Source organism: Ursus americanus, chromosome 2, assembly GCF_024610735.1.
Source record: "Ursus americanus isolate L20-20 chromosome 2, mUrsAme1.1.p, whole genome shotgun sequence".
Taxonomy (NCBI): domain Eukaryota; kingdom Metazoa; phylum Chordata; class Mammalia; order Carnivora; family Ursidae; genus Ursus; species Ursus americanus.
Window position 1 is genome coordinate 46,093,555 of NC_142128.1, and position 12,888 is coordinate 46,106,442.

The 12,888-nt window shown below is 67.4% G+C and overlaps 7 non-coding genes across 7 annotated transcripts; 4 read left to right on the forward strand and 3 right to left on the reverse strand.

Annotated features, from left to right (window-relative positions):
- The first annotated feature begins 93 nt into the window (after window positions 1–93).
- Window positions 94–165, forward strand: TRNAE-CUC (transfer RNA glutamic acid (anticodon CUC)). Its single transcript has one exon. It is a non-coding gene; the product is annotated as a tRNA-Glu (tRNA).
- A 4,049-nt stretch (window positions 166–4,214) lies between these two features.
- TRNAG-GCC (transfer RNA glycine (anticodon GCC)) lies at window positions 4,215–4,285 on the reverse strand. Its single transcript has one exon. It is a non-coding gene; the product is annotated as a tRNA-Gly (tRNA).
- Window positions 4,286–5,948: 1,663 nt separating this feature from the next.
- TRNAL-CAG (transfer RNA leucine (anticodon CAG)) lies at window positions 5,949–6,031 on the reverse strand. The gene has a single exon. It is a non-coding gene; the product is annotated as a tRNA-Leu (tRNA).
- Window positions 6,032–6,637: 606 nt separating this feature from the next.
- TRNAD-GUC (transfer RNA aspartic acid (anticodon GUC)) lies at window positions 6,638–6,709 on the forward strand. Its single transcript has one exon. It is a non-coding gene; the product is annotated as a tRNA-Asp (tRNA).
- Window positions 6,710–7,420: 711 nt separating this feature from the next.
- TRNAG-UCC (transfer RNA glycine (anticodon UCC)) lies at window positions 7,421–7,492 on the forward strand. The gene has a single exon. It is a non-coding gene; the product is annotated as a tRNA-Gly (tRNA).
- A 288-nt stretch (window positions 7,493–7,780) lies between these two features.
- On the forward strand, window positions 7,781–7,852 carry TRNAE-CUC (transfer RNA glutamic acid (anticodon CUC)). Its single transcript has one exon. It is a non-coding gene; the product is annotated as a tRNA-Glu (tRNA).
- A 4,065-nt stretch (window positions 7,853–11,917) lies between these two features.
- On the reverse strand, window positions 11,918–11,988 carry TRNAG-GCC (transfer RNA glycine (anticodon GCC)). Its single transcript has one exon. It is a non-coding gene; the product is annotated as a tRNA-Gly (tRNA).
- Between the last annotated feature and the right edge of the window lie 900 nt (window positions 11,989–12,888).

The window sequence follows — 12,888 nt, forward strand, 5'->3', positions numbered from 1 at the left end:
GCAAGGCGGGGGCCTTGGAGGCAAAGCAGAAGCGCGTGGGTGGTATGGAGGCGCTGGGTCCAGGGGGTGCGGGCCAGGCGTGGAGCCCGCCGCTCCCTGGTGGTCTAGTGGTTAGGATTCGGCGCTCTCACCGCCGCGGCCCGGGTTCGATTCCCGGTCAGGGAAGCCTTTCTTCTTCCTCTCGGCCTACCTACCAACCTGCCCAGCGCATCCGCGCCCCTTTTAGCCAGCTTCTCCCTTGCCACGCCGCCTCGGCGCCCACGCAAGGCCAGCCGCCCCGTCTAGCCCAAGCCTTGCCCTGTCGCCTCGGCCAGCCCAAGCCTTTTGGCCTCGCCAGCCGGCCGCCCAACTGCAGGGCTTGGGCGCCTCCCCTGGACGCTGGCCGGGCTCCCCCTCTTCCTCCGCCCCAAACCCGAGAGGCCGCGATACCCTCTATCCCCACTCATGGCCACCAGCAGACGCCCGCACGTCCAGCCAGCCCAGGGGCTTGGCCTCTGTGGCTGCAGTGCTGTCTTCAGGAGAAACCTCGCCACCCCTGACAGGACACCCCTTGCTCCTTCCTGAGGTGCTAGTTCGTGGTGTCGGTGCTGGGAAGAGGGGCAGGGGGAGTGGGGGAGGAGGTCTGGGGAGCGTGAGCAATCTACCTCTTCGAGCCGGGTACCCTGCTGGAGCCCCTGGTCCCTTGCCTCTCCCCCCGGCCAGCCACGGCCCGGCCCAGCTTCCCAGCACCGACACCACGAACCTCTGGGCTGGCCGCGTCTCCCGTGCCCGGCGATTGCGGTCCACGTGGGTGCTGGCCTTGGGCGGAGATGGGAGCAGAGAGCCGGCCCGTGGCGCCCCGGAGGTGGGGTTGGGAAAGCGAATCTGGGCACGTCCAGGTCGCCGGACCACCAGGCAGAGCAGGTGAGACAGCGGGGAGATTCGGGAGGCCGGTGGGGAAAACCCAACGGCCGAGCGGGTGGGAGGGGCTGGAGGCGCACGGGAGACACACAGGGTGGACTTCTAGCCAACACGTCCCTCACATCGCCTCACCACCACTCCCCTGAATCCTATGGCAAAGTGGCAAGCGTGCTCCCTGGAGCACCCTCCTCCCCCTCCAGCCCTACCCTCATCCCGCAGACCCACGACCTGGACGGCACCTTAAAGATGTTCTCATTGCCCATTCAGCCTTAGCGTACACCCAGCCAGGGTCTACTCCATCCCTCTCTGCACCCCTGTGCGCGTCGTCTCCTACGGGTGCTCCTCTAGGGAAATCGCAGACCAGGGTCTCCTTCCCGCCAACACGTTCACGCCCCTGTCCGCCAAGCGTTTGCTCTCTGTTCAGAGATTGTCTCCTTCAGAGCCCAAGCGGACAGCCCGTGCCCCGCCCAAACCTGCCGCCGCAGCCCACTCGCTGGATTGGGACAAGGTCGTACCAGCCAGGAAAGGAACCCCTGTGGGCGTCCGGGTGTTTACCATCACCACAGGGAGTTCCTTCAGCACCCTTGCCTCTGTGTGCATGCGTACGTGAGTGAGTGTGTGTGCGTGGGGGGGGGGGGAGGCAGCCGCGGTGGGGGAAGCGCAGGATGAAGGTGTTTGCTCCCGTGGGTGGCCTCCCACGGGGGTTAGGGCAGAGGGCGACAAGGATCCCAGAAGGACGGGAGGGCCGGGAGCAGCCCGGATGTGTGGGTGGAGTGCCGGGCGGGGAAGTGTGGGGCTTGCGGACCCGGCCGAGAGCGTGGCTGGCCACTCAGGCAGGGTCTCTGCGGAGGCTTGGGGCGTCTTACCCGGCACGCGTGCACGTGTGCGGGAGGGTGAGCTCAGATCTGAGGTAGGGGAGGAGACGGAGTAGGAGTGTGCCTGAGGAGCCTGTGGGAGGTCCGACTGCTGGCCTTGAGTGTGAGAGATGGGTGTGGGGTACACGGGGTGGGTGGCGGGTGGCAGGGGTCTAGCCTGGAGGCTGGCAGGAGCAGCACGCGGCAAGTGGTGGGGAGTGGGTCCCGGCGTAAAAAAGCTGGAGTCCCCCGTGGTGGGAGAGGACCATGGCGGTGGTGCGGGGGGAGACTGCTGTGCTGTGCTATGCTGTGTTGTACTGCAGGGCGCTCGGGCCAACGGGTGGGGTGCAGGGGGACGTGGGTGGGAAGCCGGTAGGCAGGCAAGCACGGGAAACACAGAGAGATGGGGGACCGGGTCTAGGAGCCGTCCCAGCGGGGTGAGGAATTCCACAGCCCCGGAGACTTCAGTCACCTATCATTGGGACAGTCAGTCAGGTCTCAGGGGTCGTCCTGGGGTTGAGATTCAGAGAGGCCAACAGGACAAATGCCACCCAGGATCATTGACCAGTGAGGACCTGGAAAGGAGGGGGCGAGGAGGCAGGCGACAGGTGTGGGGATGTTGGGCCAGAGGGGCGGCCGGGGCGGGGGGGAGGTACTGGCTGAGCTGGTACTTGTGTTGTTGCTGGTGGATGACTTGGTGCCGCCGCTGCTGGCGATGGTGGTGGTGGCCTTTGGTGCCGTTGGTGACGGTGCCAGGGCTGCCGGGGTGATGGTGGACACGGTCTTGGTGGTGGCGGTGGTGGTGGTGACGAAGGACTTCAGTCCTGTTGGCGATGGTGCCCGTGCCGGTGTGGTGATAGTGGAGCTCGTGGAGGTGGCGGTGGCGATGGCGGTGGTGGTGATCGTAGAGGACTTGGGTGCTGTTGGTGATGATGTCCATGCTGGTGCGCTGGTGGTGGACTTGGTGCTGCTGCTGGACTTGGTCATGGTGGTGGTGGTGGTGAAGGACGTCAGTGCTGTGGGCCATGGTGCCTGTGCCAGTGTGGTGATGGTAGACTTGGTCTTGCTGCTGCTGCTGCTGCTGCTGCTGCTGCTGCTGCTGCTGCTGCTGCTGCTGCTATGGTACGAGGGGTTGGGGGTAGACTACGTGGTGTGGGGGTGGTACTGATGGTGGAGGACTTGGGTGCCGTCGGCGATGATGTCCATGCGCGTGAGCTGGTGGTGGACCTGGTCCTTCTGGTGATGGTGGTGGGGGCGGTGATGATGGTGAAGGACTTCAGTCCTGTTGGTTTTGGTGCCCGTGCCGGTGTGGTGATGGTGGACTTGGTGGTGGTGGTGGTGGTGTTGAGGACTTTAGTGCTGTTGGCAGTGGTGCCCGTGGTGGTGTGGTGGTGGACTTGGTCCTAGTGGTGGTGGTGTGGGGGGGTGATAGTGATGGTGGAGGACCTTAGTGCTGTTGGCGATGATGCCTATGCCGGTGCGCTGGTGGTGGCCTTGGTTCTGTTGGTGCTGGTGGCGGTGATGCCGAAGGACTTTAGTGCTGTTGGCAATGGTGCCCGTGGTGGTGTGCGGTGGTGGACTTGGTCCTGCTGGTGGCTGGTGGCCGCGGCGGCGGGGGTGGTGTCGAAGGAGGCTGCCGAGCTGATGTTGGTGATGGTCCGGGTGCTGCTTTGCTGGTGGACTTGGTGCCGCTGCTGCTGCTACTGGTGCTGCTGTTGGGCGGGGGGGCTCGTGGTGGTGGTGGTGGTGCTGTCGCTGCTGCTGCTGGTGGAGGGGGAGCTTGGTGCTGGTGGTGCTGCTGCTAGTGCTGGTGCTGGCGGTGGTCTTAGCGATGGAGGAGCGGCGGGATTTGAAGGATACTGTGGCCAAGCAGGGCATAGAGAGAACAGAGAGCGTGTGTCGGGACGATGGTGTTGTGCCATGAATGTGGTCTTCCTGGTGCACCCTAGTGAGTTTGTGAGGGCCCCTGCCGGAGAATGGGATGTATCAGTGGTAGGGGTGGCAACTTGGTTGTTCCTGGTTGTCAGAGACAGGAGGATTTTGGGAGTGTGGGGAGAGTGAGGCAGGGAGGGAGGAGCGGTGGCGAAAGGAGTGGAGGTGGGGCGAGGTGGGGCGTGCCCACACCCCGAGGCGCGATCGGGGTACAGGTGTGTGGTGGTGCGCGGAAGTATTTCTGGAAGCGAAGTGGGCGAGTCAAGCCGGGTGGTCGGGGTCCCGAAGAGAAAAGGGGCAAAGAGAGCGTGTGGGCGGGCCAGGGGCCTTGGCCCAATGCAGGGTGGAGTTTGGTCGCCTGGACAAGAGAGCCCAAGAAGAAGGGAATGGGCGTCAGAGTGGGGCAGGGCAGGGGCGGTCCCCCCCGGTGGGAGCAGGGTTGGTGTAGGCCAGGTGCCTGGAGCTTTGGAGAGAGGAAGCCGGGCCGTGCCAGCGTTGGGGCTGCAGGGCCAAAAGGGGACAGAGCACTGCATGGGCCGGGAATCGAACCCGGGCCTCCCGCGTGGCAGGCGAGAATTCTACCACTGAACCACCCATGCACCGATGGCAGTGCTCAACAGACGGCTTCCCCAGCGGCGCTCCCCAGCGGCGGCCAGACGCGGGTCGGGGCCAGTCGCGAGCATCTGCTTCGTGGGAGCAGGAGGCGGACGGGCGGCCTGAAAAAGAGGCTCCAGGCACGTCCAGAGCCCTAGGGAGCGGCGCAGACGGGCAGAGCGAGGCACCGGCGCGTGCAGGCTGACTAGGCTCATCCTGTGCTTTCTCCCTGGTGGGAGGGGGGGCGCCAGACACTGCCCCGCTGGGGGTCGGTTGCCAGGGAAGCCAGGAGGTGGACCAAGCCCGGCCTGCGCCCGAATCGCACACAGCACGGGGGATATGTGGCGGGCGCAGCTGAGCACTGACGTTCCCTTCAGCAGCTCGTGTCAGCACCGACCCAAAGTCCCTTTGGCTGATGGCTTTCTCGTCCACTCAGTGTGTGCAAGGGCCAGGGGGGGAGCGGAGGGTCTGGGGAACGGAGCTGCGGTTGTGTGCGCACGTGGGGTGCCGTGGGGTGGTGTGTGTGTGTGTGTGTGTGTGTGTGTCCCCCGCGCGTGCGCGCGCGTGCCGTGTGGAGAAGTCGGAGGCCCGGTAGCGCGGCCGGCGCCTCTGAGTACCGCTCAGGCCGGGAGACCAAAGCAAGGTGTCTGAGCTCTGGCCCGCAGCTCTCCCTAGGGGCCCAGCTCGGGTGCGGTGGTTGTGAGGCAGGAGCGCGATCTTGGCTCGCAGGAGCGCGTGGGCAGAGTGGCCAGCTGGCCGATGGCGCGGCGAGGGAGCGCTCTGGGCTCCTGGGGTCCCGGCTGGGCCGCGGCTTCCGGCGCGGAGATGTGCTGTGGCGCCCAGGTGGGTGGCTTGGGTATCCAGGGCTTCCCTCCGCCCAGCGCTCATGGGAACCACCTTTGCGGGCTGGACTCCAGGGCCAGGCCCAGTGAAGGGAGGGCCCTGGCGTTAGCCGGCGAGCAGGTGGCTGGGCTGCCTGTGTCCCGGGAGGCAGGCAGGCAGGCAGGCAGGCGTGGCCAGGGCAAGGCGTCAAGGTGGAAAATCCTCGTGGGCACCACGGGCCACCTGCGTAGGATGTGGAGGGAATGGAATGGGGGCCGGCGGAAAGGACAGGGTGCGGGACGGTGTGCTCCTGGTGGCTGAAGAGCACGGCTCGGAGAGCGAGGCGCTGTTCACCAGGCACGAGTCTGGTGGAGAACCGAATGCGGAGGGCTTTTGGCCTTTGCGCACGCGCCTGGCCCGCAGGGGGCGGTGGGAGTGGAGCGGACGCCAGAGCCGGGGCCAGAGCGGGCGCGGGAGCATGCGCCGGCAGCGGAGCCGGAGCGGGAGCCTGAGCGAGAGCGGGAGCGAGAGCGGGAGCGAGAGCGGGAGCGGGAGGGAGGAAGGAAAAGACAGCCCCCCGAAAGCAGGTGAGCAGAGACGTGCCGCGAGGTTCCCGAAGCCTGCGGGTGTGGGATCAGGTGGGAAAGGCGCGTGAATTGGTGGGGGAGGGCGTGTGTGCGCAAAGCCCGTGGCCAGGAGGGTGGAGGCGTCGGGGCTCCATACTGGGCCCCTTCTGCTCCGGTGCCAGGCAGGAGCGGCCCGTCAGGCAGGCCGGGGCTTGCTATAGGGCGTCGTCCAGGCCCGCCGGTGTCCCGTGCCCTCGTTGGGCGCGCCAAAAGGGGGGCGTGTCAGGAGTGGGATTCGAACCCACGCCTCCAGGGGAGACTGCGACCTGAACGCAGCGCCTTAGACCGCTCGGCCATCCTGACGGCGGGCCTGGGCGCGTCGCCGCTCGCCTGGCTGGGACCCGGCGCGAACGCTGGTGCTGGCTGGCGGCTGTGTGGGTGCGCAAGGGACGGGGCGCGCGCGGGGACCGGCCGACCGGGAGCTCGGCCAGCCGACTGGCCGCCCCGCCGCAGCCGCCGCCCGCCCGCCCCGCTCGCACATCCCCGGCTCTGCACCCAGAGGGCGCCGTCGGGCCAGCCTCTTGCGCCGCCACCGCCCCCTCCCCTGCCCTCCCCTGCTCTCCCCTGCCCTCCCCTCCCCTCCGTCGTCCGCCTCTGGCCATCCTGAGCCCCCGTCCTCCTGCTCGCAGCCGTGCTTGCCCTCTCGGGTCTCTCCTGCCGGCGGGATCTCCGCTTGGCAGGCGGTAGGCAGCGGCGCACTCGGGGTATTCAGCGCCGCCCGCCCGGCCCGGGTCCCTGGTCCACTCCGAGTGGGGGGCAGGGGGACTGCTGTGGGGGCTGACGCGGTTGGTTTGGGGTCGCGTCGGGTGTGGCGTGTGGCGGACGCCTGTGTAAGGCAGGGCGTCGAGGGCAGGGGTAGGCGTGGGCAGGCAGGCGGAGAGGGGTCGGGCGCCCGGGTGGCCGCCGCCGTCCTCGTTAGTATAGTGGTGAGTATCCCCGCCTGTCACGCGGGAGACCGGGGTTCGATTCCCCGACGGGGAGGCAAGACGCCCTTTTTGGTCGCCGGCGTCGCCGCTCTCTCCAAACGTTTGCCCCCAGGGCCCTTCTTCTCCTCCCTCCAGCGTCCGACAAGAGGCGCAGGGCGACGACGGGTGTCCCGCCTGCCCGCCGTCGACCACCGCCACCCCTTTCCCTTCCTCGCCACCCCCCCCCCTCCGGCGCGCGCGCGTGCGGGATCGCCACAGCCCAGCCAGGGCCTCCTGTCGTGGCCACGGCGCCTGACGAGTGGCTGTGCTCAAGGCGCTCCTTGGGGACGCGACGCTGCCCCGTGGCGGGGAAGCGGGGGAAGGGGGTGCCGCACGGGGGACGGGTGGGTGGCGGCCGTGTGGGGTCCTCCGTCGGTGCGGGATGTGGGCTCGCGGACCAGCGGGTGGAGAAGGGCCCAGCCCAGCGGGTCTGGGAGGGGCAGCGTGTGTCGGGGGGCGAGGGCCCGGGAGCCGCAGGGCGGCCAGAGCGCCCCCCAGAGGCGGGCGGCGGGCGGCGGGCGGTGGGGCCTGCGGAGCCGCACAGCTGCGCCGGGCCGGCGCGGGTGGGGCGCCGGGCGGCCGCTGCTGGCGCGTGTGGCGGCGCCGAGCTGCGGTCGGGCAGGACGTCGGGGCAGGGCTGCGCCAGGCGGCCGAGGCGGTGGAGAGAAGGCGTGAAGGCGCTGCTGCGAACCCTGGGCCGGCGTCTGGGGGCGGCCCGGGCTGTGCAGCGTTGGTGGTATAGTGGTGAGCATAGCTGCCTTCCAAGCAGTTGACCCGGGTTCGATTCCCGGCCAACGCAGCTGGCCAACCTTTTGCGTGGCTCCAGGGCCCTCGTGCCCGGGCCCGATGGGAGCCGGGAGCCCGGAGCCCGGAGCCCGGAGCATGGAGCGTGGCCGAAGCTGAGCGCGTGTGTGAGGGAAGGAGGCGTGCAGCGTTTTGAGGGTGCTGCCAGCAGGGTAGGTGGATTGGCAGGGCCGGCGGGCGGCTGGCCGTGGCAAGGCGGGGGCCTTGGAGGCAAAGCAGAAGCGCGTGGGTGGTATGGAGGCGCTGGGTCCAGGGGGTGCGGGCCAGGCGTGGAGCCCGCCGCTCCCTGGTGGTCTAGTGGTTAGGATTCGGCGCTCTCACCGCCGCGGCCCGGGTTCGATTCCCGGTCAGGGAAGCCTTTCTTCTTCCTCTCGGCCTACCTACCAACCTGCCCAGCGCATCCGCGCCCCTTTTAGCCAGCTTCTCCCTTGCCACGCCGCCTCGGCGCCCACGCAAGGCCAGCCGCCCCGTCTAGCCCAAGCCTTGCCCTGTCGCCTCGGCCAGCCCAAGCCTTTTGGCCTCGCCAGCCGGCCGCCCAACTGCAGGGCTTGGGCGCCTCCCCTGGACGCTGGCCGGGCTCCCCCTCTTCCTCCGCCCCAAACCCGAGAGGCCGCGATACCCTCTATCCCCACTCATGGCCACCAGCAGACGCCCGCACGTCCAGCCAGCCCAGGGGCTTGGCCTCTGTGGCTGCAGTGCTGTCTTCAGGAGAAACCTCGCCACCCCTGACAGGACACCCCTTGCTCCTTCCTGAGGTGCTAGTTCGTGGTGTCGGTGCTGGGAAGAGGGGCAGGGGGAGTGGGGGAGGAGGTCTGGGGAGCGTGAGCAATCTACCTCTTCGAGCCGGGTACCCTGCTGGAGCCCCTGGTCCCTTGCCTCTCCCCCCGGCCAGCCACGGCCCGGCCCAGCTTCCCAGCACCGACACCACGAACCTCTGGGCTGGCCGCGTCTCCCGTGCCCGGCGATTGCGGTCCACGTGGGTGCTGGCCTTGGGCGGAGATGGGAGCAGAGAGCCGGCCCGTGGCGCCCCGGAGGTGGGGTTGGGAAAGCGAATCTGGGCACGTCCAGGTCGCCGGACCACCAGGCAGAGCAGGTGAGACAGCGGGGAGATTCGGGAGGCCGGTGGGGAAAACCCAACGGCCGAGCGGGTGGGAGGGGCTGGAGGCGCACGGGAGACACACAGGGTGGACTTCTAGCCAACACGTCCCTCACATCGCCTCACCACCACTCCCCTGAATCCTATGGCAAAGTGGCAAGCGTGCTCCCTGGAGCACCCTCCTCCCCCTCCAGCCCTACCCTCATCCCGCAGACCCACGACCTGGACGGCACCTTAAAGATGTTCTCATTGCCCATTCAGCCTTAGCGTACACCTAGCCAGGGTCTACTCCATCCCTCTCTGCACCCCTGTGCGCGTCGTCTCCTACGGGTGCTCCTCTAGGGAAATCGCAGACCAGGGTCTCCTTCCCGCCAACACGTTCACGCCCCTGTCCGCCAAGCGTTTGCTCTCTGTTCAGAGATTGTCTCCTTCAGAGCCCAAGCGGACAGCCCGTGCCCCGCCCAAACCTGCCGCCGCAGCCCACTCGCTGGATTGGGACAAGGTCGTACCAGCCAGGAAAGGAACCCCTGTGGGCGTCCGGGTGTTTACCATCACCACAGGGAGTTCCTTCAGCACCCTTGCCTCTGTGTGCATGCGTACGTGAGTGAGTGTGTGTGCGTGGGGGGGGGGGAGGCAGCCGCGGTGGGGGAAGCGCAGGATGAAGGTGTTTGCTCCCGTGGGTGGCCTCCCACGGGGGTTAGGGCAGAGGGCGACAAGGATCCCAGAAGGACGGGAGGGCCGGGAGCAGCCCGGATGTGTGGGTGGAGTGCCGGGCGGGGAAGTGTGGGGCTTGCGGACCCGGCCGAGAGCGTGGCTGGCCACTCAGGCAGGGTCTCTGCGGAGGCTTGGGGCGTCTTACCCGGCACGCGTGCACGTGTGCGGGAGGGTGAGCTCAGATCTGAGGTAGGGGAGGAGACGGAGTAGGAGTGTGCCTGAGGAGCCTGTGGGAGGTCCGACTGCTGGCCTTGAGTGTGAGAGATGGGTGTGGGGTACACGGGGTGGGTGGCGGGTGGCAGGGGTCTAGCCTGGAGGCTGGCAGGAGCAGCACGCGGCAAGTGGTGGGGAGTGGGTCCCGGCGTAAAAAAGCTGGAGTCCCCCGTGGTGGGAGAGGACCATGGCGGTGGTGCGGGGGGAGACTGCTGTGCTGTGCTATGCTGTGTTGTACTGCAGGGCGCTCGGGCCAACGGGTGGGGTGCAGGGGGACGTGGGTGGGAAGCCGGTAGGCAGGCAAGCACGGGAAACACAGAGAGATGGGGGACCGGGTCTAGGAGCCGTCCCAGCGGGGTGAGGAATTCCACAGCCCCGGAGACTTCAGTCACCTATCATTGGGACAGTCAGTCAGGTCTCAGGGGTCGTCCTGGGGTTGAGATTCAGAGAGGCCAACAGGACAAATGCCACCCAGGATCATTGACCAGTGAGGACCTGGAAAGGAGGGGGCGAGGAGGCAGGCGACAGGTGTGGGGATGTTGGGCCAGAGGGGCGGCCGGGGCGGGGGGGAGGTACTGGCTGAGCTGGTACTTGTGTTGTTGCTGGTGGATGACTTGGTGCCGCCGCTGCTGGCGATGGTGGTGGTGGCCTTTGGTGCCGTTGGTGACGGTGCCAGGGCTGCCGGGGTGATGGTGGACACGGTCTTGGTGGTGGCGGTGGTGGTGGTGACGAAGGACTTCAGTCCTGTTGGCGATGGTGCCCGTGCCGGTGTGGTGATAGTGGAGCTCGTGGAGGTGGCGGTGGCGATGGCGGTGGTGGTGATCGTAGAGGACTTGGGTGCTGTTGGTGATGATGTCCATGCTGGTGCGCTGGTGGTGGACTTGGTGCTGCTGCTGGACTTGGTCATGGTGGTGGTGGTGGTGAAGGACGTCAGTGCTGTGGGCCATGGTGCCTGTGCCAGTGTGGTGATGGTAGACTTGGTCTTGCTGCTGCTGCTGCTGCTGCTGCTGCTGCTGCTGCTGCTGCTGCTGCTGCTGCTGCTGCTGCTATGGTACGAGGGGTTGGGGGTAGACTACGTGGTGTGGGGGTGGTACTGATGGTGGAGGACTTGGGTGCCGTCGGCGATGATGTCCATGCGCGTGAGCTGGTGGTGGACCTGGTCCTTCTGGTGATGGTGGTGGGGGCGGTGATGATGGTGAAGGACTTCAGTCCTGTTGGTTTTGGTGCCCGTGCCGGTGTGGTGATGGTGGACTTGGTGGTGGTGGTGGTGGTGTTGAGGACTTTAGTGCTGTTGGCAGTGGTGCCCGTGGTGGTGTGGTGGTGGACTTGGTCCTAGTGGTGGTGGTGTGGGGGGGGTGATAGTGATGGTGGAGGACCTTAGTGCTGTTGGCGATGATGCCTATGCCGGTGCGCTGGTGGTGGCCTTGGTTCTGTTGGTGCTGGTGGCGGTGATGCCGAAGGACTTTAGTGCTGTTGGCAATGGTGCCCGTGGTGGTGTGCGGTGGTGGACTTGGTCCTGCTGGTGGCTGGTGGCCGCGGCGGCGGGGGGTGGTGTCGAAGGAGGCTGCCGAGCTGATGTTGGTGATGGTCCGGGTGCTGCTTTGCTGGTGGACTTGGTGCCGCTGCTGCTGCTACTGGTGCTGCTGTTGGGCGGGGGGGCTCGTGGTGGTGGTGGTGGTGCTGTCGCTGCTGCTGCTGCTGCTGGTGGAGGGGGAGCTTGGTGCTGGTGGTGCTGCTGCTAGTGCTGGTGCTGGCGGTGGTCTTAGCGATGGAGGAGCGGCGGGATTTGAAGGATACTGTGGCCAAGCAGGGCATAGAGAGAACAGAGAGCGTGTGTCGGGACGATGGTGTTGTGCCATGAATGTGGTCTTCCTGGTGCACCCTAGTGAGTTTGTGAGGGCCCCTGCCGGAGAATGGGATGTATCAGTGGTAGGGGTGGCAACTTGGTTGTTCCTGGTTGTCAGAGACAGGAGGATTTTGGGAGTGTGGGGAGAGTGAGGCAGGGAGGGAGGAGCGGTGGCGAAAGGAGTGGAGGTGGGGCGAGGTGGGGCGTGCCCACACCCCGAGGCGCGATCGGGGTACAGGTGTGTGGTGGTGCGCGGAAGTATTTCTGGAAGCGAAGTGGGCGAGTCAAGCCGGGTGGTCGGGGTCCCGAAGAGAAAAGGGGCAAAGAGAGCGTGTGGGCGGGCCAGGGGCCTTGGCCCAATGCAGGGTGGAGTTTGGTCGCCTGGACAAGAGAGCCCAAGAAGAAGGGAATGGGCGTCAGAGTGGGGCAGGGCAGGGGCGGTCCCCCCCGGTGGGAGCAGGGTTGGTGTAGGCCAGGTGCCTGGAGCTTTGGAGAGAGGAAGCCGGGCCGTGCCAGCGTTGGGGCTGCAGGGCCAAAAGGGGACAGAGCACTGCATGGGCCGGGAATCGAACCCGGGCCTCCCGCGTGGCAGGCGAGAATTCTACCACTGAACCACCCATGCACCGATGGCAGTGGTCAACAGACGGCTTCCCCAGCGGCGCTCCCCAGCGGCGGCCAGACGCGGGTCGGGGCCAGTCGCGAGCATCTGCTTCGTGGGAGCAGGAGGCGGACGGGCGGCCTGAAAAAGAGGCTCCAGGCACGTCCAGAGCCCTAGGGAGCGGCGCAGACGGGCAGAGCGAGGCACCGGCGCGTGCAGGCTGACTAGGCTCATCCTGTGCTTTCTCCCTGGTGGGAGGGGGGGGCGCCAGACACTGCCCCGCTGGGGGTCGGTTGCCAGGGAAGCCAGGAGGTGGACCAAGCCCGGCCTGCGCCCGAATCGCACACAGCACGGGGGATGTGTGGCGGGCGCAGCTGAGCACTGACGTTCCCTTCAGCAGCTCGTGTCAGCACCGACCCAAAGTCCCTTTGGCTGATGGCTTTCTCGTCCACTCAGTGTGTGCAAGGGCCAGGGGGGGAGCGGAGGGTCTGGGGAACGGAGCTGCGGTTGTGTGCGCACGTGGGGTGCCGTGGGGTGGTGTGTGTGTGTGTGTGTGTGTGTGTGTCCCCCGCGCGTGCGCGCGCGTGCCGTGTGGAGAAGTCGGAGGCCCGGTAGCGCGGCCGGCGCCTCTGAGTACCGCTCAGGCCGGGAGACCAAAGCAAGGTGTCTGAGCTCTGGCCCGCAGCTCTCCCTAGGGGCCCAGCTCGGGTGCGGTGGTTGTGAGGCAGGAGCGCGATCTTGGCTCGCAGGAGCGCGTGGGCAGAGTGGCCAGCTGGCCGATGGCGCGGCGAGGGAGCGCTCTGGGCTCCTGGGGTCCCGGCCGGGCCGCGGCTTCCGGCGCGGAGATGTGCTGTGGCGCCCAGGTGGGTGGCTTGGGTATCCAGGGCTTCCCTCCGCCCAGCGCTCATGGGAACCACCTTTGCG